Below are 7,310 nucleotides of genomic sequence, written 5' to 3'. Positions count from 1 at the left end.
GGCAATCAACTTGTAAATGCATGAGCAACCATGAGCATCAAATTCCCAGGGCGAATGCAGCTGTGCAGTTAAAAACTGCTTGACTTCGCTTTTGTGTTCTTTATGCTTTTTTCTTTTTGTAATACACAAAGAAACCCAAATGCAAATTGGTACAGTACTTCATTCTTTAGGGACCCACATACTGGTCCCCTGCTTATCAGGAAATTGAAACTAGCAATAGAGGCCCGGTTGCAGAGGCCTGGGGGTGGGAGGTGGGGCTTAGGTTGTTTACTGGCTTGTTCTGGGGAAGGAGGTGGAATGATCACCCACTGCACTAACCAAAGGAAACAGCTTGCCTGTTCCCCAAGGTCATTTTGGGGCTTCCTGCCAGAGCACCTGATACCTCGGTTCACAGCCAACGTGAGCCTTTGGGCCTTCACCTCAAAGCTTTTCCGTAGATAGAGGTGGGAGGGTTTGTGAATGAACAACCAACCACCACCCAGCTCAAACCTGAACTCCTCGTGATGAAGACGGAAAGAACACTAGGCTTATGGATTTCTGCATTTAAGTCCTGGCTCTGCCATTTGAAAGCTGCACAATATCCTCCCCGTAAAATGGGGAGAGGGTATAATGCAGGCGATGAGAGTTATATAACTTTCTCTCCCATCCAGTAAAATTTTTTCCCTTTCCTTTCCAGGGTCCCTTTACCATCTCCTCTTGTGTGACCAGCCCGAACTCAAAATCGTCTTACTTTATTTTGCAGAGCAATTTAGTTTTCTTTGTTTTCGTTTGTTGTGTTGTGTTGTTTTGTTTTGTTTTTGCTCTCTACACCAGATCCTGGGACATAACTTTTCAGAATTGAATGCTTTGCTTACGACGCCGACAACTATAAAAGTTCTCCCAAAGGAATTCTGCCTCCAGCTTTTATATGACGTGCATTTTTTTCCCCCTCATGGTTATGTTGGTTCTTTACTCTGCATGTCCCTCATTTCTCAAGAGAACCTAAAGGAGTGAGAGGTTAAAGAAGTACATATTAGTAGTTGATAGGTGGTCACGGAGATGGGGAGCATGGCACAGGGAATGCAGTCAGCAGTAAAGTGATGGCCGGGTGGAGAGCCAGAGAAGAGAAAGAGCAATCGGGGGGATCGTTTTATAAACTATATAAATGTCTAACCAATGTACGGAATACTTGAAAGTAATAATAAGATAAAATTAAAAAAAAAAAGTCAAGTAAAAAATGAAAAACAACAACAACGACAACAAAAAAACGATAACATAAATTGAATGAGACAGCCAAACAGGCCTACCATTTTCTACAGATGTCACCAGTCCCCAGTGCTTTGCTCCACTCACGGGACACTTTTTAACAATCCGAAATCGACCACGCCTTCCCAACCAATGCTTTTCCCCTTCACGTCCCTCCCACGACTTTCAATCAGTTTATTTATGAAGTCTTCTAAAGTCACCGTGCCATCGCGCCCGCACTGAAGCAGTGCACATTTAGTGCATACCTGCCAAATACTTGCGGGGGGTGGGAGGGCAGAAATCTGGGGTAGCAGCGAGGCTCACCCCATTTGTTTTCTGTCTCTCAGCGTTCACAGTCCTGCACTGCATGTTGCCTGCGGTCTGAAAACAATAGTTTCACATATTTCATCTAGTTTTCCAGTTTATGGCATGAGGGTTGCTCAGTCGTGACTGGAAGTGACATCAAACGCTTCTTAAACATGTAGCGCATTTCAGCCGCCACGCTAGTTACTAGGGTATGAAGTCGAGGGGGAGTACATTGGCGTGTGGTACAGGAACTGAAACTCGGAGTGGGAAAGTACTCTGCTTAAGACGAAGCTGTCAAAGCTGTCGTTGGAGCTAGGAGCAGTGTTCAAGCGTTTTGCATTCTCAGGCTGTTCTTTATGCTCAAGTCTAATCATTCCTCCCCAGTTCCACCCCAGCTTAGCCCCTCTGAGCACTCTCTCTCCCTCAGTTCACCTTCGACACACTCAGAGTACAAACGTCTTCAGCCAGCCCCGCTCCGATGCATCCCCAGATCCTCTTTCATACTAGCTGGCCCAAGTGTATCGGATCTAGGAAGAGTGAGACCCACTGCATCACGAGTCAGCGGGATGAGCTTTCTCATTCTCCCCGCTTTGAAATTTGTTGCAGATTTCCCCCCGAAGACCCCTCACACCAACATGCAACAAGATGAGACTGTGTCTGTGAAATTATGTTGTGAACAGCAACACTCAGCAAATGAGAGTCATCAAAAAATAATTCGAGTAGTAAACATCTGCCTCTGTGTGTGGGTCATGAGGGGCTGAGGGTCACAAGTAAAAGGCTCCTTTCTCCTGGAGCATTCATTCTGGGAACTTGCTGCCCAGCTGCAGAGCGAGTTGGCAACCACCCTCCTGGTGCTGTTTCTCCCAGGGTCTGCCTCAAACGGAGATATCCCCTTCCCCCACGGTCTAGGGACTAAATGAGGCAGGAGTACAGGCCCAGGCATTTTAATGTGAAGCGAGGCGATTCTGACGGACACCACTTGTTCTAGAGCTCCCGCCAGGTTGGCGAAGCTTTGTTGGGACTAGATCGTGTCTCGGCTTCTCTCTCTGCCCAGTCCTGTCCCTCTCCCTTCTTTTCACAGGTGATGAGTCCTGATAAACAACTTGGGCTCAATCTCTGACTCCACATCCGTTTCTGGAGAACCTAACCTGTCACATAGGGAACGACCGCTGGTCTTTAGCAACATATAGAGTCCGGGTTCTCTGTAGCCAGGGCCACGAGGTCAGGCAGGAAGTGATGATGCCACAGGAAGCTTACCCTGATACCACGAGTTTTGGCTCCTCACAACTCTCCAGCTTCCTCCTTCACCAATGTGACATAAAATTGAAATGAATATCTAAAAAGTATTGGAATATAATATTAGCTATCCATTCTAATGCAGGCACTCTGCTAAGTGCTTCACATGCATGATCATATTCCATCCCTACAAACAATCCCATTATTATTCCCATTCTGTAAAGACTTTCCCTGGCCTCCATCTGTGGAGAGTTGGGAACAGGTTCATGGGTAACTAATATACGATGATCTCAGGCCCGCTCCGGGATCCTGGCCCTACCTTCTACAGCATGAGCCCCTGACAGCTTCCCTTTCATCTCTGGCTGCTGCTTCTATTTCCCTTTTCCTCCTTCCTCCCCCAGCTCACAGTTCAGCAGATTTGGCAGCCCCTGCATGGACTCCACTAACGAATCAGAGGCACGTTCAGTGCCCAACCCCCTCCCTTGAAAACAGGTAGATGAGAACCTTTCAGCCCACATCCTGTATTTGAGCAAAGTTCCCACCGGTGGTTCAACCCAGGCGAGACTGTATGCAACATCTTTCCGCTTATGGCTAGCCTTGCAGCCACCAAATCTGGGCTCCTATGAGGTCAGTCAGTCATTCATCCATTTATCAATGACAAACTACCAACGATGGACCTACTGTGTGCAGGAGCTGGCTGGAAGTACACAGATGACTGACCTATTCATTTATTCTTACACTCTTTCAGTTAACAATGACTTACTGAGATCTTATTTTGTTTGAAGCACAAGTCTCGAAGATCTGGTGGAGAGCAAGAAGCAGCCTTGACCTCACATCCCACTTAGTGGAAGGGAGAAGGGTTAGAGTCCATTATTAAATAACTTAACTATAGTCCAGTCTCATACACAAAGTCCTGAAGAAAATATTAGAGACACTTAGCTCAGGTTTGATAGTAACTTCTCATGCAAAAGGGGTTCTCAGACAAGGTACTTGGGTATCTCCTTCAGTTTGTTTTCTTCCTCTCTAGTTCTTTTCAGGAGCTGGGTCTTTCTATTTAGGCTTTCTGGGTGCCCCACAGGCCCCCTCTTCTCAGCAGGGAGCAAATACCTCCCTTGAACCTGCTCTCCCTCCTCTCTTCCCCGGAAGGACACTTGACCTTGTTTACCCTCCCTCCCAGCATCCTGCATTGTGGATGGGCCTCCCTTAGCACCCTTCCCATGTGTCCCCAGGCTGACACATGTGGAAAGATCCTGTCTCTTCCTCTTCCCAGAGGCACCTTAGCAAAAGCCCCTTTCCGTTATGCCAAGTTTAGGCCCGAAGCAGGCCCCGGACAGCAAGGAGGAGAGATGCCAAGCATGAGGAATGCGTGTGTGTTGGGACAAACGGAGAAAACACATTTCTCCATATTTAGAGCAGAGCATTTCTGCCTCCTTTTTGTGCATTTTCTCCTTTGGCTTTCACTGGTGTTTTCCCTCTGCCTCCTCCTCTTTTTCGGTTCGTACCTATTTCCCCTGTGAGCCAGGTCATGGACTCATCCTCTCTCCCTACCCTCCCTCCTAACTTTTCGGATACAATCCCTATCTCAAGAAGAGACTGAAAAGACACAAGCTCAGAGCCCACCAGCTGCCTACCGACCCCCACTAGAGGGCGCTACTTCCCAGTGCCCCCTGCGGCCCCGGCTGTCTCCCAGTCCAGGCTGCGGGTGATTCAGAAGCACTGCAGGGACCTGCACCCAGGATTCCGTTTGGACCAGTCAGTGACTGTGCCTCAGCTTCCTCCCTGACTAATAAAAGCCCTCTTCATTTTCATTTTCTTTTATGCCAGAACTGGATTCTGAATTTCTCCTCAAGCAAATCCCTAAAGTTTTTTTCTGACCAAACCTTGGGTTAGTAAACATAGATTTCCTCACCTTTAGGGATTCGGGTCCTCCTTGGGGTTTGCAACGGAGCTAGAGCTTGCCTTCCTAGGTCCCTGTAAATCAAGGTGACCCAAGACTGGCTTTTAAATCTGGCTTTACACCAAGAAATGGACGTCCGCATACTCCCACCCACCTGGCAATTCTCAGTTCCTACAAGGCCCCTAAACCTCAGCAGTCACACGTGCTCCCGGTTCCGCCACGGGTTCCACCCCCGAGACTTCACTGCACCTGGCTGCAGTGAGTGTTTCTGACTCCTCTTCTGCACCCTGGCAATACCCAGACGCTCTTTCTAATCCCATCGCAAAGCTCGCTTCCTAAAGGAAGCTGGCGGGTCCCTGCCAGGGCCCTATCTCATCGCATTCAGCACAGTACTCCGATCTGTCGCGCCGTTTGTATTGACTTCTCTGCTCCTTCCTTCTGCGTCTTACGTAGCTCTCACAGGGTCCTGGTTCCCGGGTTAGATGCAGAAGCTATAAATGAAGATGGACAGATTGGACTCCAGAACAATATTTTTTTAAATCGCACGAAGACAATATAAACAAAATACACAATTAAAAAAGGGAAAAAAAATAAAAGAAATATGAGAGAGAAAAGATCAATTTATACTATACAGAGAGAACTCCTAAAAAGCTATACCAAAAAGATAGACGATCCGAAAGAGACGGGCAGGCAAAAGCCTGTACAGGCCCTGGAGGTGGGCGCAGGCTAGTAGGGCTATTTGGGCAGGAATCCTGGGTATCTGGATCATGGTTTAGAGAAGGAGGGATGCGGGCTCCACCTGGACCTGCAATCTCCTCATCTTATGGTGAGGGGTATGGCGGGAGGGGGACCAGAGTGGATCCATCAAAAGCAGGGGAACCCCTGGGTCAAATCCAGCCCATTGACTGTTTTGTAAATAAAATTCTGTTGGAACACAGTCAGGCCCCGTTTGTAGACATGCTGTCTATGGCAGCTTTCTCTCTCCAAGGGCAGAATTGAGAAGACAGAGACGGTATGGTCTGCAAAGCCTGAAATATTACTATCCGGCTCTTGGCAGCAAAGTTTGCGATTCCTCCTCTGAAGCATGGTGCCAAAGCAGTGACTAAGGCTGTCCAGGTCTGAGGCTTTTCTCGATTCAGACACTCCGATTTCAGAATAAATTGTGTTTTTCCCCATTCTCTTACTTTTCCCCTAATCCTTTTCTTCTAGAAAAATTACTTTTATTCTAACCTTCGAACAACACTTTCACGTGCTAATCCTCAGGGCTCAAATTGTGAGCCCAATTTGCAAATGAACTAATGGGCTCAGGGAGAGTAAGGTTGATACCTGATACGGGTAGCAGCCCTTGGAATTTCTGCAGAGGAGGGGCTTAGTGATGGCTGCTTGATCTGGAGGGGAGCGAGAGTGGGAATTCTAGGAGATTTGTGTCAAAGCTTCTTCGAATATTTCTTCACAACTGAGAAAACATCACATGTACCCCCCGAAGAACATGGGGGGCGAGCACTGATGGACACTGGGGGAACTTGTCCCCAAAGCTCCCTAAACACTGCCCCAGTGCTCAGCTCTTCTGATTATAAGGTAGACTATGCTTGGGGCGCCTCTCTGGTTTTCTAAGTCTGAGTCACTCCTTTGCTTCCTCTGGTCATCATGTTCCGGAGAAGCAGAATTGCTGAGTAATTAAGAGCCCAGTCTGGAGTCAGATGGCCTGGGTTCACACCCTGATTTTGTCACTAACTTGCTGGCTATGTGACTTTAGGCAAATTACTTACCTTTTCTGTGCCCCAGTTTTCTCATGTGTAAAATGGAAATAATAATAGTACCTATGTCCCAGAGATATAAGGGGTAAGTTAATATTTGCAGAGCATTTAGGCTAGTGCCTGACACATCTGAAACAGTTTCTGGAGTTGTTGTTACTTTGATTATCATGAACAATGGCCCAACACATTAACCTTGGCCTCGCTTGTAGCCTAAGAATTCGTCAAAGCCCCGTGTCTTGGGCTCTAAGCCTTAAACTCTGTGGAGGCATCTCTCATACCTGCTATGAGGAGAGAATCATTTGCTTTGCAAACATTCAAAAGATTAAAGAGATGAGGGCCTCTCGTTTAGCGCCTGGCACATTGTATGTACTGAATGAATATTAGCCGTTATATTATTTTCAAGATGGGTCCAATTCTAGTCAGTCAATGTCTCAAGTTTTTGGCAGTTGATGACTCGAGTTGGGACAGAGGCCACCTGGGAAGGATAACGGGGGAGACTGGATAACAGCCCTGGGAGTGGCAACGGCCTTTCTTAACATGTACTAACATCTGCAGGACCCATTCCTGCATTCTCTGTGAACCCAGATTGCCCTTAAACGAGTCTGGATTCAAAGTCCCCAAGGGTCTGATCAGCATCTTGCAGAAGGTCTTGAAGACTCACCTGGTAGATCTCTGTGTGGGGGGTGTTGCCACACTGCCTCTCCTGGTGTGCTGCCAACACTCCCCTTGTTGCCTTACGCTTGTGATGTGGCATCACGGTGGGCTTCCTGGAGGTGCGTCTCTTTCTATATGGGCCTCAAGGCTGGGATGGGTATGAAATAGAGAGAAGTAGGTCCTAAAACATTGTGATTCACAGAGCTTCAATCCATGGGCATTTTTGCAGCTGCCTT

The sequence above is a fragment of the Pteropus vampyrus genome, unplaced genomic scaffold, assembly GCF_000151845.1.
Source record: "Pteropus vampyrus isolate Shadow unplaced genomic scaffold, Pvam_2.0 Scaffold6, whole genome shotgun sequence".
Classification (NCBI taxonomy): Eukaryota; Metazoa; Chordata; class Mammalia; order Chiroptera; family Pteropodidae; genus Pteropus; species Pteropus vampyrus.
The sequence above is the reverse complement of the archived record's forward strand: the minus strand, read 5'-3'. Positions refer to the sequence as shown.